Below are 20,614 nucleotides of genomic sequence, written 5' to 3' on the forward strand. Positions count from 1 at the left end.
TGTGAGGGGCCAATGGCCGCCTCCCCCCGGGCGCTCCCATCCATAATGGGTGGCGCCCCACCTCTAGGGATCTTCCAATTACTGCTCACCGATCATGACCTTACCGCCCGACCAAAAATAAATACGACAGTTTTTTAACCTAATGAGGACGGAATAAACAGTTACAATGGACATTTTAGCATCAACTTCTAACTATGCCATTACTGCTCTTTCAATTCAGCTGCAATATTTCGCCTAAACAGAATAACCATTTTATTGTCACATCAAAAAAAAAACAATCCAACTTTATTTGAAACAACCTGAAAAGAGATAATATCCTCGTTAATCAACTTTATTGCAATACAAATCGCTGCCATCAGGGGCTGGTGGGTGGGTCAAAATTGGCTCCTTGTTCCGTCTCGGGCTCACACGTGCAACGAGGGGGTGCAGCTTCCAAGCACAGGAACAAGAGGATGCTTTCTTGGATTGTTGCTCCTTTTATTCTTCCTCGGGGGGCGTGGACCCTCCTCCAACCGCCCACGGGGCGTGTCCAACGGTGTAGGTGTCTAGGACAACCCCTCTTGGGCGGGAAAAGGCGCGCCCCGGCTACGCCACTTCGGGCATACCCGCCGAGACACGCCTCCCGCCCAAAATGGTTTCCCGGGGGGATCGGGGCACCCCACCATACGTTCGGGGGGACCGAGTGGTCGCCCCTTTCCATATGGCCGGGATACCCGTCACCCCCTCCCAACACAATCCCCAAGAATGGGAAGACGGAAACAGTTCTTGAGCTTTTGGAGTTACCCTCCCGGCCGTATTTATTAAAAATATGAAACAAAATTAAAAAAATTAAAAAAACTGTTTCATATCATGTACAATTTCATTTACACATTACGATGTTTATTGGCTAACCTTAACATATCTCTAATACAAAGGTTCTCCTAGCCGATTTCTAAAACATCCTGTAAATGCATTTCTCAAAATTCAAATTGTACATCCTAACATTACGGGCCAACGGCAAGGTCGTAACCGGTGTCAGATCCCTAATACCAGAACTCCCCCCCTTACTTGTGAGGGGCGGGCGCACAGAGGACTGTACCTCTATGCCAACTTCCAATTTCCCTTGTCTTAACGGGGGCCCCATATTTACTCGACGCCATCTTGGTGGTCGTCCGAGGACTCGTGTGAGGTGTCTAGAAGGTAGCGTAGACCCCCCTCCCACCCCACACTGCTTACCACATCCGCCGTCGCGGATGTCCTGGCCCCGGGAAATTCCCAGGAGGGGCCCGTAGCCCGTCCTCCCCAGGGAGGGGCCTTGACCGCCTTCCCTTTCGGCGGCCCCATCCTTAGAGGGTACCGCCTCCCCGTGTGAGGGGCCAATGGCCGCCTCCCCCCGGGCGCTCCCATCCATAATGGGTGGCGCCCCACCTCTAGGGATCTTCCAATTACTGCTCACCGATCATGACCTTACCGCCACAGGCCGGATAGTTGACCGGCTATCCGGACCCCCCACAAAACTCCTACTAAAGGTCATGGCTACACAAACTTATTAACCAAGCTATGAAGTCACCTATGAGTAAGACATTTCCCTCCCGGGACAAATGGACCCCGTCTTCCAGATACATATGGTCCCCCCGGATACATCCATGCGGAACACAATGCAGATTTCCTGTACGAAACAACCTACCCAATTTGTTATTAACCTTTTTTACCGATTGATTCAAGGCTGACACAGAAAGGGCCCCCCGCCACACCTTCCGAGGAATCATGTGTGACCATGCAATCGTGCACCCCGGAACCCTTCTCGCCAACCAACTTACTGAGGATAAGATTAACTCGAGAAGTACTCGTCGACCAATGGTCACCAAATCATTTCCCCCAAGATGCACTATGATTACAGACGGCGGTGACCTCGTCCGCCCTAACAGTCCCTCCATAAAACCTCGAAACTGGTCAATACAGAGCCAGCCTCTTCCGTGGAAGGTCACCCTGTACCCGTATTCCCCAGCCACGTGAATCATGTCACCTGCTTTGAATACGTCCGCGGCGCGCCTCACGTATGAGTGGCCAACGACCCACACCACTCTTCCCTCAGCCGGTGATCTTTGACCGCTGGTCCCCAGGTGTCGGGTCAACTGCACAGTCCGCCCCGCAAAGCCTGCTCGCAAAACTGTAAACCAAACAGAAGACAAGAAGCGTGAGTGCATGACATTAGCTTCACAACATGTGCAACCGCACATACCTTTTGTAACAATTAGAAGACCAACGCCCCAACTGTTTCACCTTCTCCACACTCAGACCCCTGGCTGTAGCCTCTGTAGCAGCCCCTATCCGGAAGGAATGGGTCCCAAAATCGCTCGGGTCCAAGCCCGCTGCCGGGATTGCCATTGTTAACACCCGCTGAAACTGAAATCTAGTCAGTGGGGTGGCGTCGGTGTGTCTCAGCAAGCTCCCCCCCCCATGATGCTGCCCTCTGCGCTAAATACTCCTCCACGCATTTTACCGGGCACATGGGAGACCCCGGGATCCGCTGGATTACCACACTGTCCCCGATGGCTCCCTGATCGGACTTGGACTTGGCTATTGTGACCACCATTGTGTCACCCCTTATCTGAATGTGTTCTCGACACAGACCTCCCCTCGTATCCTGCTTATTCCTCGCTACCAGCTCGCTTACCCGCATAGCCCCATGGAATGCTAATGCAAAAGCGGCCCGGAACAGCACTGTCTCCGTTTGAGATGAACAAGTCGCAGGGAATACGGACATTAACATGGACAACCTCGCTAGATCTATCGGGTGCCTCTCATCCTCCCTACGGCCCTCAAGGCGTTGCCACCCACGCAGTGCCTTCTTTACGAGAAAGGACGATGTGGGGTCCTGGATGCCATGCGCCTGCACCATAAAGGCAATGGCGGCCCTGTGCCTATTGGCTGTTGCCAATGATCGGCCTGCCTGATGTAGTGCTACCAGAAATTTCAGGACATACTCCTCCTGCTCCCAATGCTCCCCCCTAGCTGGACCCAAAAATGACCAATAGGAACGGAACGCTCCTTCATATGCCTTCCTTGTCCTGGGTGCTAGACTCTCTCCCACGAGGTTTTGTAATCCGGGGCACCGAGAGACCAGAGAGCTTCGGGAAATGGTGCCGCCACCAAGTCTGCTGAGGGCAGAAAACCCCGGAAGGCCTGCATATGGGAACGAGAGAGTGCATCAGCTGCCTGGTTCAGTACCCCCGGCACGTGTCTTGCCCTAAAGTGGACGTTTAATCTCATACATAGCAGGACAATTTCCTTCAGTAATCTCAAAATCCACTTGCAGCGTGCTGCCTGATTATTGATACATTCCACAACAGTCATATTATCAGACCAGAACACTACAGCGTGATCACGAAACCCCTCTGGCCATGTTTTCAAGGCTACCAGAATGGGGAACAGCTCAAGAAACCCAATGTTACCTGTGAGCCCACTATCGTGCCACCACGCTGGCCATGTTTGTGCCGACCATCGATTACCAAAGATGGCGCCAAAGCCCACACTTCCTGCCGAGTCGGTCCACAACCCCAGCTCCTCAGAGGAAGCTGATGGTTTGTTCCACACGACACGACCGTTGAAATCCGCCAGAAATGCCAGCCATATGCGCATATCCTGGCGAACCTCTGCTGACAGTCTTGTGCGGTGGTGCCCTTCCTTGAGGCCCACCATGGCTTGTGCGATAGAGCGGGAAAAGGGGCGAGCCATCGGTATTACTCTAAGGGCAAAGTTAAGCTGACCCACAGTTTGTTGCAACTGATGGAGAGTTACTTTCCTCTCGCCAAGGCATATTCCAAGAGAGGCCTTAAATTTCATTACCTTCTCCATGGGTAAACGGAAGCACCCCTCCACTGAATCGAGCTCAATTCCCAGAAACTCGAGTGAAGTAGATGGCCCCACTGTCTTGCCTGGTGCCAATGGCACGCCGAAATTTTTCATGAGATTACAAAATTCATTCAAAGCCTGTTCACATTCCGTGCCCCCGGCTGCCCCCAGAAACAGAAAATCATCAAGGTAATGCATAACCTGAGTGAAGCCCGTGGCTCTGGTGAACGCCCATTGCAAAAAAGTACTGAACTTCTCAAAATACGCACAGGAGATGGAGCAACCCATCGGCATACATTTATCCATGTAGTAGCGCCCTTGAAACACAAAACCTAAGAGACGCTGATCTTGTGGGTGTACCGGGAGCAACCGGAACGCTGACTCAATATCTGATTTAGTCATCAGCGCTCCGGGCCCCAGGCGATTCAATATGGCGACGGCCTCATCAAAGGATGCGTACCGCACCGAACAAACTCCCGGGTCAATCGCATCGTTCACCGAAAGACCCCTAGGAGCGGATAAATTATGGATTAATCGAAACTCACCTGGGTCCTTCTTGGGGACTACTCTCAACGGTGAACAAACAAAGTTAACCACAGGCGGATTCACATACGGTCCCGCAACCCGACCTCGGGTCACCTCCTTTGCAATTTTTGCCTGTACCACCGCCGTATTTTGTTGAACAGATAGTTGATTTTTACACTGTGCTTCCCCCCGAAAATCCCCCGCCGGGATGTGGAAACCATACGAGAAACCATCTCGCAACACCTCAGCGGAGACATGATCAGGGTATTCGTTCAGCCAAGGGATCAATGCCATGATGTCAACGGGAGTAGGTAACGGTGCCCCTCGGTCGATGTTAGACCTGTTTGGCTCCTCCTCTACCTCCTGTCTCACCATTCTTGGCTCTGCACAAACTCTCGGGGTGTGAAGACTGCCCGCACCCTGCACACTCATGCCTTAACTTGCATGTCCCTTGTGGCCTAGTGCACTTGCCTCTGTTAAAGCTCCAACAGACCCCTTTTTTACCTGAGTTCCCATTATTCTTTGTGTGCTGATCCCCGTTGGCGCCTGCCCGAAGGGGCGCCGCCGAATAATGGCGGGAAGTCTCTGTCCCATTCCCGCCAAAAGAAGACGACTTCGCCGAGTTCGTCATACCCTGCTTCTGCCATGAAATGGAGTCGAAACAATCCCACGTCAGGGATGAGTCGTGCTCCTTGGCTTTACGAAATTTGTTATCATAACTCATCCATTGATTGCCTTCGTATGATTCATAAAATTCCATAATACGTGTTTGATAACAGGCTAATTCCGCCAACAGTTCAGGCCTACGTTCCCCCATGATTGCAGTGAACATTCCAAAGGCCCTGGCCCAATTAGCGATCGTTTCATCTACTCTGAAACCCGCCATTTTTGCACGCCATACACTTGGATGTAACAACTCCTTCTGATTTTTAACGTGCTCTATCTCATAGTGATCGGTCAACAGAGAAAACATATTCACATATTTATCAGACCAGATCCTTTCTTTCACATCCATCGGAATATGCTGCACCACCCTTTCCCTCCTTGAGGGTAACGATCCCACCCCCGCCATTGGCAACGGCTGCTTACCCGAACCGGTAGCTGTATCTGTTGTTGCTGCCGCTCCAACGCTTGCCGTCGGCCTTTCCGAGGGAACCTGCGGGGAAACAAGAGGACAAGGTGCCTTCGCAGCATCTCTCGATTGCCGCAACTGCTTCATTATTAACCTGGCCTCTTCGGCCGTGTCTCCTGGTGCCCCACCACTCTCGTGTTCTTGCCCAACCATGTCCCCAACTGGACGGCCAGTTCGGGGGGCATATCCTCCTCGCTAACGGGTGTAACTACTACAGGGATCGGCTGTCCCGCGTTCGGGATCGGAACTGGGGCCTCCACCGGACCGACCGGGCTTGCTGGAGGGGACTCGGGCACCGGGGCCTCCCCTCCTGCCGCCCTATTCCTGGCCCTTTTACCTCTCCCGGCAGGGACTACTCCCGGCAATGCTGGTCCGATGACTTTCTTTGGTCTACCCGTGCCATTCATTGCCGCCATCTGCTTCTTCATGTTCGCCATGTCCTTTACCAGCATGCGAAGCATTTGTTCGGTCCCAACCTTCTTTCCGACCTTCTTGCCAGGCATCGTCTACAGATATTCGATTCGAGGTCCTGGATCCAAAGCTTCGGACTCACTGAAAGAGAAACACAAAAATTACAAGCTCTCAAAATTGGCTCCTTGTTCCGTCTCGGGCTCACACGTGCAACGAGGGGGTGCAGCTTCCAAGCACAGGAACAAGAGGATGCTTTCTTGGATTGTTGCTCCTTTTATTCTTCCTCGGAGGGGGCGTGGACCCTCCTCCAACCGCCCACGGGGCGTGTCCAACGGTGTAGGTGTCTAGGACAACCCCTCTTGGGCGGGAAAAGGCGCGCCCCGGCTACGCCACTTCGGGCATACCAGCCGAGACACGCCTCCCGCCCAAAATGGTTTCCCGGGGGGATCGGGGCACCCCACCATACGTTCAGGGGACCGAGTGGTCGGCCCTTTCCATATGGCCGGGATACCCGTCACCCCCTCCCAACACAATCCCCAAGAATGGGAAGACGGAAACAGTTCTTGAGCTTTTGGAAGGCGGGAGGGAGTTACCCTCCCGGCCGTATTTATTAAAAATCTGAAACAAAATTAAAAACATTAAAATAACAGTTTCATATCATGTACAATTTCATTTACACATTACGATGTTTATTGGCTAACCTTAACATATCTCTAATACAAAGGTTCTCCTAGCCGATTTCTAAAACATCCTGTAAATGCATTTCTCAAAATTCAAATTGTACATCCTACCATTACGGGCCAACGGCAAGGTCGTAACCGGTGTCAGATCCCTAATACCAGAACTCCCCCCCTTACTTGTGAGGGGCGGGCGCACAGAGGACTGTACCTCTGTGCCAACTTCCAATTTCTCCTGTCTTAACGGGGGCCCCATATTTACTCGACGCCATCTTGGTGGTCGTCCGAGGACTCGTGTGAGGTGTCTAGAAGGTAGCGTAGACCCCCCCTCCCACCCCACACTGCTTACCACATCCGCCGTCGCGGATGTCCTGGCCCCGGGAAATTCCCAGGAGGGGCCCGTAGCCCCTCCTCCCCAGGGAGGGGCCTTGACCGCCTTCCCTTTCGGCGGCCCCATCCTTAGAGGGTACTGCCTCCCCGTGTGAGGGGCCAATGGCCGCCTCCCCCCGGGCGCTCCCATCCATAATGGGTGGCGCCCCACCTCTAGGGATCTTCCAATTACTTCTCACCGATCATGACCTTACCGCCACAGGCCAGATAGTTGACCGGCTATCCGGACCCCCCACAAAACTCCTACTAAAGGTCATGGCTACACAAACTTATTAACCAAGCTATGAAGTCACCTATGAGTAAGACATTTCCCTCCCGAGACAAATGGACCCCGTCTTCCAGATACATATGGTCCCCCCGGATACATCCATGCGGAACACAATGCAAATTTCCTGTACGAAACAACCTACCCAATTTGTTATTAACCTTTTTTACCGATTGATTCAAGGCTGACACAGAAAGGGCCCCCTGCCACACCTTCCGAGGAATCATGTGTGACCATGCAATCGTGCACCCCGGAACCCTTCTCGCCAACCAACTTACTGAGGATAAGATTAACTCGAGAAGTACTCGTTGACCAATGGTCACCAAATCATTGCCCCCAAGATGCACTATGATTACAGACGGCGGTGACCTTGTCCACCCTAACAGTCCCTCCATAAAACCTCGAAACTGGTCAATACAGAGCCCGCCCCTTCCGTGGAAGGTCACCCTGTACCCGTATTCCCCAGCCACGTGAATCATGTCACCTGCTTTGAATACGTCCGCGGCGCGCCTCACGTATGAGTGGCCAACGACCCACACCACTCTTCCCTCAGCCGGTGATCTTTGACCGCTGGTCCCCAGGTGTCGGGTCAACTGCACAGTCCGCCCCGCAAAGCCTGCTCGCAAAACTGTAAACCAAACAGAAGACAAGAAGCGTGAGTGCATGACATTAGCTTCACAACATGTGCAACCGCACATACCTTTTGTAACAATTAGAAGACCAACGCCCCAACTGTTTCACCTTCTCCACACTCAGACCCCTGGCTGTAGCCTCTGTAGCAGCCCCTATCCGGAAGGAATGGGTCCCAAAATCGCTCGGGTCCAAGCCCGCTGCCGCGATTGCCATTGTTAACACCCGCTGAAACTGAAATCTAGTCAGTGGGGTGGCGTCGGTGTGTCTCAGCAAGCTCCCCCCCCATGATGCCGCCCTCTGCGCTAAATACTCCTCCACGCATTTTACCGGGCACATGGGAGACCCCGGGATCCGCTGGATTACCACACTGTCCCCAATGGCTCCCTGATCGGACTTGGACTTGGCTATTGTGACCACCATTGTGTCACCCCTTATCTGAATGTGTTCTCGACACAGACCTCCCCTCGTATCCTGCTTATTCCTCGCTACCAGCTCGCTTACCCGCATAGCCCCATGGAATGCTAATGCAAAAGCGGCCCGGAACAGAACTGTCTCCGTTTGAGATGAACAAGTCGCAGGGAGTACGGACATTAACATGGACAACCTCGCTAGATCTATCGGGTGCCTCTCATCCTCCCTACGGCCCTCAAGGCGTTGCCACCCACGCAGTGCCTTCTTTACGAGAAAGGACGATGTGGGGTCCTGGATGCCATGCGCCTGCGCCATAAAGGCAATGGCGGCCCTGTGCCTATTGGCTGTTGCCAATGATCGGCCTGCCTGATGTAGTGCTACCAGAAATTTCAGGACATACTCCTCCTGGCCCCAATGCTCCCCCCTAGCTGGACCTAAAAATGACCAATAGGAATGGAACGCTCCTTCATATGCCTTCCTTGTCCTGGGTGCTAGACTCTCTCCCACGAGGTTTTGTAATCCGGGGCACCGAGAGACCAGAGAGCTTCGGGAAATGGTGCCGCCACCAAGTCTGCTGAGGGCAGAAAACCCCGGAAGGCCTGCATATGGGAACGAGAGAGTGCATCAGCTGCCTGGTTCAGTACCCCCGGCACGTGTCTTGCCCTAAAGTGGACGTTTAATCTCATACATAGCAGGACAATTTCCTTCAGTAATCTCAAAATCCACTTGCAGCGTGCTGCCTGATTATTGATACATTCCACAACAGTCATATTATCAGACCAGAACACTACAGCGTGATCACGAAACCCCTCTGGCCATGTTTTCAAGGCTACCAGAATGGGGAACAGCTCAAGAAACCCAATGTTACCTGTGAGCCCACTATCGTGCCACCACGCTGGCCATGTTTGCGCCGACCATCGATTACCAAAGATGGCGCCAAAGCCCACACTTCCTGCCGAGTCGGTCCACAACCCCAGCTCCTCAGAGGAAGCTGATGGTTTGTTCCACACGACACGACCGTTGAAATCCGCCAGAAATGCAAGCCATATGCGCATATCCTAGCGAACCTCTGCTGACAGTCTTGTGCGGTGGTGCCCTTCCTTGAGGCCCACCATGGCTTGTGCGATAGAGCGGGAAAAGGGGCGAGCCATCGGTATTACTCTAAGGGCAAAGTTAAGCTGACCCACAGTTTGTTGCAACTGATAGAGAGTTACTTTCCTCTCGCCAAGGCATATTCCAAGAGAGGCCTTAAATTTCATTACCTTCTCCATGGGTAAACGGAAGCACCCCTCCACTGAATCGAGCTCAATTCCCAGAAACTCGAGTGAAGTAGATGGCCCCACTGTCTTGCCTGGTGCCAATGGCACGCCAAAATTTTTCATGAGATTACAAAATTCATTCAAAGCCTGTTCACATTCCGTGCGCCCGGCTGCCCCCAGAAACAGAAAATCATCAAGGTAATGCATAACCTGAGTGAAGCCCGTGGCTCTGGTGAACGCCCATTGCAAAAAAGTACTGAACTTCTCAAAATACGCACAGGAGATGGAGCAACCCATCGGCATACATTTATCCATGTAGTAGCGCCCTTGAAACACAAAACCTAAGAGACGCTGATCTTGTGGGTGTACCGGGAGCAACCGGAACGCTGACTCAATATCTGATTTAGCCATCAGCGCTCCGGGCCCCAGGCGATTCAACATGGCGACGGCCTCATCAAAGGATGCATACCGCACCGAACAAACTCCCGGGTCAATCGCATCGTTCACCGAAAGACCCCTAGGAGCGGATAAATTATGGATTAATCGAAACTCACCTGGGTCCTTCTTGGGGATTACTCCCAACGGTGAACAAACAAAGTTAACCACAGGCGGATTCACATACGGTCCCGCAACCCGACCTCGGGTCACCTCCTTTGCAATTTTTGCCTGTACCACCGCCGTATTTTGTTGAACAGATAGTTGATTTTTACACTGTGCTTCCCCCCGAAAATCCCCCGCCGGGATGTGGAAACCATACGAGAAACCATCTCGCAACACCCCAGCGGAGACATGATCAGGGTATTCGTTCAGCCAAGGGATCAATGCCATGATGTCAACGGGAGTAGGTAACGGTGCCCCTCGGTCGATGTTAGACCTGTTTGGCTCCTCCTTTACCTCCTGTCTCACCATTCTTGGCTCTGCACAAACTCTCGGGGTGTGAAGACTGCCCGCACCCTGCACACTCATGCCTGAACTTGCATGTCCCTTGTGGCCTAGTGCACTTGCCTCTGTTAAAGCTCCAACAGACCCCTTTTTTACCTGAGTTCCCATTATTCTTTGTGTGCTGATCCCCGTTGGCGCCTGCCCGAAGGGGCGCCGCCGAATAATGGCGGGAAGTCTCTGTCCCATTCCCGCCAAAAGAAGACGACTTCGCCGAGTTCGTCATACCCTGCTTCTGCCATGAAATGGAGTCGAAACAATCCCACGTCAGGGGTGAGTCGTGCTCCTTGGCTTTACGAAATTTGTTATCATAACTCATCCATTGATTGCCTTCGTATGATTCATAAAATTCCATAATACGTGTTTGATAACAGGCTAATTCCGCCAACAGTTCAGGCCTACGTTCCCCCATGATTGCAGTGAACATTCCAAAGGCCCTGGCCCAATTAGCGATCGTTTCATCTACTCTGAAACCCACCATTTTTGCACGCCATACACTCGGATGTAACAACTCCTTCTGATTTTTAACGTGCTCTATCTCATAGTGATCGGTCAACAGAGAAAACATATTCACATATTTATCAGACCAGATCCTTTCTTTCACATCCATCGGAATATGCTGCACTACCCTTTCCCTCCTTGAGGGTAACGATCCCACCCCCGCCATTGGCAACGGCTGCTTACCCGAACCGGTAGCTGTATCTGTTGTTGCTGCCGCTCCAACGCTTGCCGTCGGCCTTTCCGAGGGAACCTGCGGGGAAACAAGAGGACAAGGTGCCTTCGCAGCATCTCTCGATTGCCGCAACTGCTTCATTATTAACCTGGCCTCTTCGGCCGTGTCTCCTGGTGCCCCACCACTCTCGTTGTTCTTGCCCAACCATGTCGCCAACTGGGCGGCCAGTTCGGGGGGCATATCCTCCTCGCTAACGGGTGTAACTACTACAGGGATCGGCTGTCCCGCGTTCGGGATCAGAACTGGGGCCTCCACCGGACCGACCAGGCTTGCTGGAGGTGACTCGGGCACCGGGGCCTCCCCTCCTGCCGCCCTATTCCTGGCCCTTTTACCTCTCCCGGCATGGACTACTCCCGGCAATGCTGGTCCGATGACTTTCTTCGGTCTACCCGTGCCATTCATTGCCGCCATCTGCTTCTTCATGTTCGCCATGTCCTTTACCAGCATGCGAAGCATTTGTTCGGTCCCAACCTTCTTTCCGACCTTCTTGCCAGGCATCGTCTACGGATATTTGATTCGAGGTCCTGGATCCAAAGCTTCGGACTCACTGAAAGAGAAACACAAAAATTACAAGCTCTCAAAATTGGCTCCTTGTTCCGTCTCGGGCTCACACGTGCAACGAGGGGGTGCAGCTTCCAAGCACAGGAACAAGAGGATGCTTTCTTGGATTGTTGCTCCTTTTATTCTTCCTCGGGGGGGGCGTGGACCCTCCTCCAACCGCCCACGGGGCGTGTCCAACGGTGTAGGTGTCTAGGACAACCCCTCTTGGGCGGGAAAAGGCGCGCCCCGGCTACGCCACTTCGGACATACCAGCCGAGACACGCCTCCCGCCCAAAATGGTTTCCCGGGGGATCGGGGCACCCCACCATACGTTCGGGGGGACCGAGTGGTCGCCCCTTTCCATTCAGGCTCCACACGCTGGCACCCCTTGAATGCATCCTATACATCTTATCCAAGGCCTGGAGAAATATGACCACATCACACTCTTCTTTATGGAACTCCATTGGCTTCCCTTGTTGGCCTGCACCATCTTCAAAACCAGCTGCACAATTTACAAAGCATTCTTGACCATCACTCCTTCTTATATTGCAGACAATCTCCCCATCTGGGGTGGTTCTCTGCACACCTTCAGCCGGGACACAGACTGTAGACTAATAAGTGTAAATAAGGAAAAACAAAGTAGCAGCCCTTTTCCACTTATGAATTTGGAACAACATCTCCATACCCATCAGGCCTGGCTCAACACTGCTTTAATTTAAGAAGGAGTTGGAGGTACACCTCTATAAAGAGCGCTATATCACAGTGCATTAACCGCCTACAAACCAACTACCTCTCATCTTTTGATTGTCTTTGACCCTGTATAGTGCTCCACAGCCTTTTAGCTAGCATCACTCAACAGAAACAATACTTGCACACATACATGCAAACTTAGGCCTACAGATAATACTTGGACCTCACTAGCAAATGGATTAACCACATCAGTTATCATACGAGGATTATACTTTTGCAAATAACATTTCAGTAGTAGGTGCATCAACTCCTTGAACTTTCCTAAAAAAGGGTGAATTTGTGATGAATTAAGGCAGAGTAGCTTTACATTAACTTTTTTTCCATGTTGGCATTTATGCCTTCACCCCATATCCCAAATATGTGGGTTTTGGAAGTAATGATTGTTATTTTCATGTGAGCGCTTGCACACGCACGCATTTATAAACATGCATGCACACAAACATCTGCAGTATAATCCAAGGCGAAGCCAACTTCTCTCAATGTGTGGGATTGTGCGGGTGTGTTAGTGTGTGTTAAATGGTGTGTGCCATGGTGTTTGTATTTGAGACTGTAGGTATCTGATATTATGAGGGTCGAGGGTGTGATACAGGGCAGCACAGTTATGAGAGTAGCATAAAATAGGAAGTGATTAAGGACTTCTCAGCTGGAAGAAAACAAGGGTAAAAAAGTGGAAAAGAACAAGAAAAATGATAGAACGATAATTACATTTAAAAGGTGGGCAAAAAGAAGGGAACACTAATGCAACTTTGTACACATCCAACAGAGAGAGAGAATGGATGAAGAGTCAGTGAAAGAGAGGTGGAGGTGAGAAGCATGCAAGAGTGCTAAGAGAGTGGAGAATAGGGTAAATAAGAGAGAATGGACATAGGACCCACTTAAAGAGTGAGTGGAGTGAGCAGAAGGGAGTGGAGCATGTAGAACTATGGAATGTAATTTAAAAGACACAAGGGAAAGGTAGTGAGTATAACATATACATAAAGAGTTGGCGACAAACAGAATAATCCAGCGAAGTAAGAGAGCAAGGAAAAAATGTTAGGGAAGGGTCTTGGGATGAAATCTATAAATTAAAAAATAAGATGAATGAAAAAGTGGCTCAACAACATGCTTATGGTAGATTCGGTGATGAGGATCTCTGCTGGGGATTGACCCCGAAGATAAGATTTTCTGTGCTTCTAGATCTCACAACATAACGTTTGTCCTCGTGTTTATAATGCACTATTTGCCACACATTCTCTCAACATATAATACGATAGTCAAAATTGCAAAAGGAAATTCATTGTGGGATTTAAAAGATTTCAATTTTTGATAATATTTATGGAGATAGATCTGCCTTCCTTATACTTTCGCGGTCATGATGCCATACTGTGGGCCTTTCCTTTCATCAAATGGGGGAATGTGGAGAGAAAAGGCAAAGGTCCTCGTGAACTCCCCACAAACACAATTAGTAACAACAGGACAAGGTAACTAGAGATTTGGTAACATCCATCTGACCAATATGTCAAAGTATCACAGAGACTGCCTGAAAGCATCTTTTTGAGTTTTTTAAAGGGTCGTCATGGCATGCTTCATCATTGGACCCCTTACCCAGAATGATAATATTTTTGGCTGGACACAACCAGAGTTCTGGGAGTTCTCAGGTATTGTAGGGAACAGTTAACATATATATGGTGTAACCCAAACAAAAACCTTTTATTGGCAGTCACCCCGATAAGATTAAAATAAGTAGTTCTACTAATGCTATGGGTTGCCTCAGGCTAAGTATGAACTGTGCGTTTCTAGTTAGGGTGACCAACTGACATGGGTGCAAATTCAGGCCAGTGAGTGTAAAAATTCAGGACAAAGGGTCAAAATTCAGGACAAAAATTCAGGACAGGAGGTCAAAATTCAGGACAAAACTTCGGGACAATAGGTAAGTTTTACAGACACATCAGAGGAGGTCGCGCAATAGAATTTAATTTAGCCCATCCATATCCAAACATATTCAATCATTTGCAAACCTATTCATCATGTATCCTTCGATCCACCCTTTCACTCATCCATCCATTATCCATCCATCGATCAATTCACCATATCCTTCAGTACACTCATCCATCCACTCCTCCACCCATCCATTCACTCATCCATCCAGCCTTTTATCCTTTCACTCATCCAGCCATCCTTTCATTCACTCATCCATCCACCCAGTCACTCATCCTTCCACCCATTCACCCTTTCAGTCATCAATCCATCCTCCCTTTCTCTTTCCATCGACCCTTTCACTTAGCCATCATTCCTTCCACCCATCCATCTACTCATCCACTCATGAATCCATCTATTGACCCTATCAGTCATCCATCTACTCTTTCACTCATCTATCCATCCATTTGTCCATCTACCCTCCATTTCACTCCCTCATCCATCCTTACATCCACCCGCTCACTCATCTGTCCAGCCATTCACCCTTTTATTTATCAATCATGCATCATTTCACTCATCCATCCACCATTAACTCACCCATCCACCATTAACTCACCCATCACCCACCCGTTCACTCATCCATCCTTTTACTCATCCATCCACCCTTTTACCCATCGATCTACCCTTCCACCCATACATACATCTTTTTACCGTTTCTCTCATCCATCATTCCACTCACTCATCCATGCATCCTTTCTCTCATTATCCATCCATTCACCCTTTCATTCAGCCATTCACTCTTTCACTGATCTATCCAGCCATCCACCCATCCCTTTATTTACTCACTCGCCCACCTTTCCATATTAATTATGAGCTGAGCCTTTGTCTGCAGAATTGCAGACAGAAGAGGCCCATCAAGAATTTCACCCTTACTATAGTTCCTAAATCAATGGGTGGGGGTAGGGTTCCCTATGCCCCTGCACATAGGAAATCTGAAAACATGAAATTCATGGGTCATGCATGATGCACAGTGATAGGCCCTGATGTGACTGTGACATTGTGTTGTTTCCAGGGCTTTAAGTGGGATGAAAATACCGGGGGGTCTCTCCAAAGGGGGTGTTTGGTGTCATTAAGGGCGTGATTTAAAACACGTAAGCTAAAAATATCTGTGCTTAGTATAGTGTGCTGCCTGACTGGTATTTTGCCTCCTCTGTCATTGTATCCAGATATATAACAACAAGTAATGTTACACCTGCAACAAGTCAGAACTATTGGCTTTGTCAATGGTTGTTAGTTGCATAAAATAAAGAAGTAGCAATCATGGATTCCTTGAATATAATATTGAAAATGCATCAGTTCTAAAATGACGAGACTGTGAAAGAACTCCAGCCCCTTCTTTTGAACTTCTTTGACCATGTCCTTTTGTTGAGCTGGATTCTCATGTGGCAACATTGGCGTTTTTGCACATTTCTTCTGTCTGACAGAATGCCCTGCCCTAGACAGAGCCTGGGAGAGGCCCACCACATGCTTTGTAGCCCAGACTGGAACATTGTCATTCTGTATGTGACAATCAGCCAGCATTCAGAATGACAATGGGCGGGTGGGGCTGCTCTTGTGCTCCGAGGAGGAGTGTAAGGTGGCCCCATCAGGGAGTTAAGGCTTCGTGCAGGGAACAGTGCTCTTCCCTGCAATGCCCAAATTTGCGGACAAAAGGAGTCCGTAAAAGGGGTCCTCACGGACAACAGATGTGAGGTCCAAATTACGGTCGGACCATGAAATTTATGGAGGGTTAGTCACCATACATCACACATAATCACACAAAGATGCTCCCTCACATACACACACAGACCATCACGCACACATGCCACATCATATGCACAGAGTAGGAATTCACATAAATTCAATGACATCAAAAGTTGCTAAAATAAAACAAACACGCATACCTCTCACCATCGCAAACCATAAATTAAACTCATATATGCTTAAAACATGTGAAAATGTTTGGAAAACCTTTGTTATTGAGTCAGCATTTTACAGTGGCAAAAATAAGACACGTTCCCCGCTGTGGGTGTGGTGTACACTTCGGCAAAAGTCCCTATTAAAATGAAGGCAAAAGGCTTTGGAAAATGGAGCACTTTTGCAGCATCGGGAAAGGACTATGGCGAATGATGAAAAACTGACCCCAGATTCTAAGTTTCTTAACCCCGCCGCTGCGGGGTGTTCCCCCCCGCTGTGCAGGGGGAAAGGGGGCCGCGTGCAGCGCCCCCATGCTGGTGACGAGCTGAGCTCGTCAAAAGGCACAGTGGAGCTGCCCTCATGACGAGCGGAGCTCGTCATGGCCGTACCCGTTTCTAGAACGTTCAGCACCGCAGGGAAATTAGCCCCGCGTGCGAACGTTCCAACGGCCGTGACGAGCTCAGCTCGTCATGAGTACAGCTCAACTGTACTCCATGACGAGCTGAGCTTGTCACCAGCATGGATGAGATTAAATTTACTTGAGAACACTCATCCACAGGTTCAACTACCTCAGTGGTATTAGACCAGAGCCAGTTCTATCAAAGCTGTGTTTTGAGTAAATGTATTGCAGGCTGCACAACTTGTTTTGAACGGAGAGGAATCTTGTTCCTTATGCGAGAGATGAGACACCAGCCTCATGCAGACACTCAGGAACACTTAAATCAATTTGGGTGAACTGAACCTGGCATATGCATTTGTTGAATTTGCCACACTGTTCACAAATATAATGTATGTTATACCAATTTGGATTTTTTTTCATTTGTATATTTCTGGACCCTTCCAATTTTTTTCAGTGTACCTACTAGTGTGACATAGTAGAAGTATCTTCTGATAAATATCAGACGTCTTACATTAATACCTTTGGACGCCTTGATTTATCACTAGTTTCTGAACAAAAGCAGAATGCCATGAGCACCTATTACATTACACAAGGTCATATTAGTTTGTAGGCACCAGAGATTAAAGGATTTGCCAGAATAACACAATGCTTTAAACCTGAATTTATTTTTTATTTCATTGTGTGTGGTTTACTTTTTTGCCTTCGTAACTACATATGAAATAACAAAGTCCTTACAGAATAGTTTGTTCTTGTCAGCCACCTCTTTGACCCTGCCACCACTATCATTTATTTATTTTCGAAATTTTTTATAGCGCAACAAATACCCTAGGGTGTCTCGGCGCTTGTGAGCTACTAGAAATCAGCCATTTACTTACTAGTTAAACAACCATGTTTTTAAGAGCCTGCGAAAGCTCATCAGGTTCAGGGCAGTTTTAATAGCCAGTGGCAAGAGATTCCAAAGTTTTGGAGTGGCCACCAGAAAGCGTCTGTCTCCCCAGATGGCAGTTCTTGTACGCGGTACAGAGAGGAGACAGATGTTAGCCGATCTTAGTTGCCTCTTGGGGGTGTACAGCTGAAAGGCTTCTGTGAGGAACCTGGGTCCAACGCCCTGTACTGCCTTATAGGCAATGCAGAGGGCCTTAAATTTGATACGGCTCTCGACTCTCAGCCAGTGGAGATGACGAATGGCAGGAGTGGTGGGCTTGTGACGAGGAATGTTAAGAAGAATCCTTGCCGCCGCATTCTGAATAGACTGCAACTTCATTAGGACACGCTTCTGTGTGTTTAAAAAGAGAGCGTTCCCATAGTTTATTTTTGAGAAAACTAAGGTAGAGACCAGGGTCTTCCCAGCTGAGATAGGGAGGTAAGGCAATAATTTCTTAATTTTTTTCAAAATGAAGAATGCTGAAGAGACCACCTTGTTTGTGTGGAGGTCGAAAGACAGTTTACTGTCAAAAATCACTCCCAGGTTTCTGGCCTTTTCTACTGGGACAGGTGGAGGGCCCAGCTTTTCAGGCCACCAGATAGAAGATCATTCAGGAGAGAGCCTGCCGAAGGTCATGATCTCGGTCTTGTCCGAGTTAAGCCTCAGACAGTTCGAGGCCATCCAAGTGCTGACCTCGAGCATGGCTCTCTGGAAGTTGGCTTCCACGATAAGGCCATCTCTGTGGATTGCCAGAACCAGCTGGGTATCGTCTGCGTAGGATGTGAGCCGTACCCCATGGGCCTTTATTACCCTCGCTAAGTCCGCTACGTAGATGTTAAATAGCATAGGACTTAGCGAGGAGCCCTGTGGGACTCCACAAGGGAGTGCAGAGATAGGGGAGTAGAACTCTCCCAGCCTCACTCTCTGGGTACGGTTTTCCAGGAAAGATGAAATAAGGTCCCTGGCCATACCATTTATCCCCAAGGCTGTGACACGGTCGACCAGAATAGCATGGTCGACCGTGTCAAAGGCAGCAGACAAATCCAGAAGGATCAAGACAGCCGCCCCTCCCTGGTCCATAATAGCCCTGATCTCATCTGAGGCCTTTATCAAGGCGGTCTCAGTTCCATGCCCTTTCCTGAAACCAAACTGCGTTTCGTCGAGGAGTTGGTGAGCCTCGACGAACTCTGAGAGTTGTTCGTTCATCAGAGATTCGCATATTTTGGCAGGAAAGGGCAGACACGCAATGGGTCTGTAACTGGCCACAGCTGTAGGGTCCAGGGAAGGTTTTTTCAAAAGGGGTTTGATTACAGCCTTCTTCCAAGGACTGGGGTATTGACCTATCTGGAATGCAGTATTGCAAATTTCCATGAGTGGACGCGAGATCACTTCAGTAAGTTTTGCCATCACGGAAGGAGGACAAGGGTCCAGAGGGGAGCCAGACTTAGTGATGGAAATGAGTCTGATAATATTGTCTTGTGTGGTGGGTGTAAAACAGGGAAAGCGATCATAATTATGATCAGAAATTACATTTTCCTCATTACAGACTCTTTGTTTAGTCCTGGTATCCCCTTCGAAAGAGGAATATATATCAGCCACCTTTGTGGTGAAGAATGTGGAGAGATCATTGCAGAAGGTCTGTGAAGGTTCGACCCCCGGTCCCGTAGATGGAGTGGACAGAGTCGTGACGACAGAGAACAGCTCTCTAGCAGAATTTGTGGCATTCTCTATTTGTGCCGAGAAAAAGACCGTTTTTCGGGCCATAATCGCCTTTTTATATATTGTGAGGGCATCCTTATAAGTTTGTTTGGCTATGGGGCAGAATACTTTCCTCCAACGCCTTTCTAGGTTCCTGCAGTGTTGCTGATGAAGTCTAAGATCTTCAGTAAACCAAGCGGCCGACGGAGATGCTCTATTCGGTCTAGTGAGTTTCTCCGGGGCCACTTGATCAGCGGCACTCCGAATCCAATCCTGGAATTCAGCGGCTGATAGTGCAGGAGTATCTCCTCCCTGAGGGCAGGAAGAGGCCAGGGAATCTAACATATAAGGGATATCCGCGTTTTTCCATGCTCAAGTCCCAATCCTAGTTCGTGGCCTGGGGGGACCCCAGCCCCCGTAGCACGGTTTGTATATTTTACACTTCAAGTCTGTAAATGAAAACCGCCTGGAATTGCGCCAATAAAGACTTCCAGGCCGTCTTCATTTACACTTCTTTGCTAAGGCATTGGCAACCCCCCTGGGAATGCAGTTACAGACCCTCAGGGGGCGCGCCTCACTGTATGAAGACCTCTGGCAGGAGGGGGTCCAGCAAATGCTGTACCTGTACAGAGGGGCCCATTATCATTTTGTGTTAATAGAATGATAATGGTTGATGGCAATCTGTGCGGGGGGGTGGGGGGGCTGCTGCAGGCCTTTCAGTTCACAGCAGTGCGAGCTGGCCCCCTGCAGTGAGAGTTAGAGAACTCTCAGGCTGCGTGCAGGGGGGACAGCTTGCACCAACGCCCAGAATTACGGACAAAAGGCGTCCGTGAAAGATTTTCCTGACGGACAACGGACAAGAGGCCCAAATAACAGGCAGTCCATGAAATTTACGGACGGTTGGTCACCCTGTTTCTGGTGCACGTCACGGCCTGTATGTCATCCAAAAAGGGTCGGCTGGCCTACACCAGGACCCAAATCCCCGAAAACATCATCAGTTGGATCCAAATCCATAGTTCATATATTCTATAAGTAGAAAAACAACAAAACATGCACACACTCAGGCAGCATACATTCCTAAAATGATACATTGATCATCCTACGTGGGGAGGGGCGGCTCACAGGTAGCACGGGGGGCGGGCACTGTACTTAAAGGGTCCACAAGAGTCCCAGTCAGCTGTGTCGCTCACGGTACTCCTGAATACTGGTGGCCTGTCCTGAACACATTTATCCCTGTCCG

Source organism: Lissotriton vulgaris, chromosome 2_1, assembly GCF_964263255.1.
Source record: "Lissotriton vulgaris chromosome 2_1, aLisVul1.2, whole genome shotgun sequence".
NCBI lineage: Eukaryota > Metazoa > Chordata > Amphibia > Caudata > Salamandridae > Lissotriton > Lissotriton vulgaris.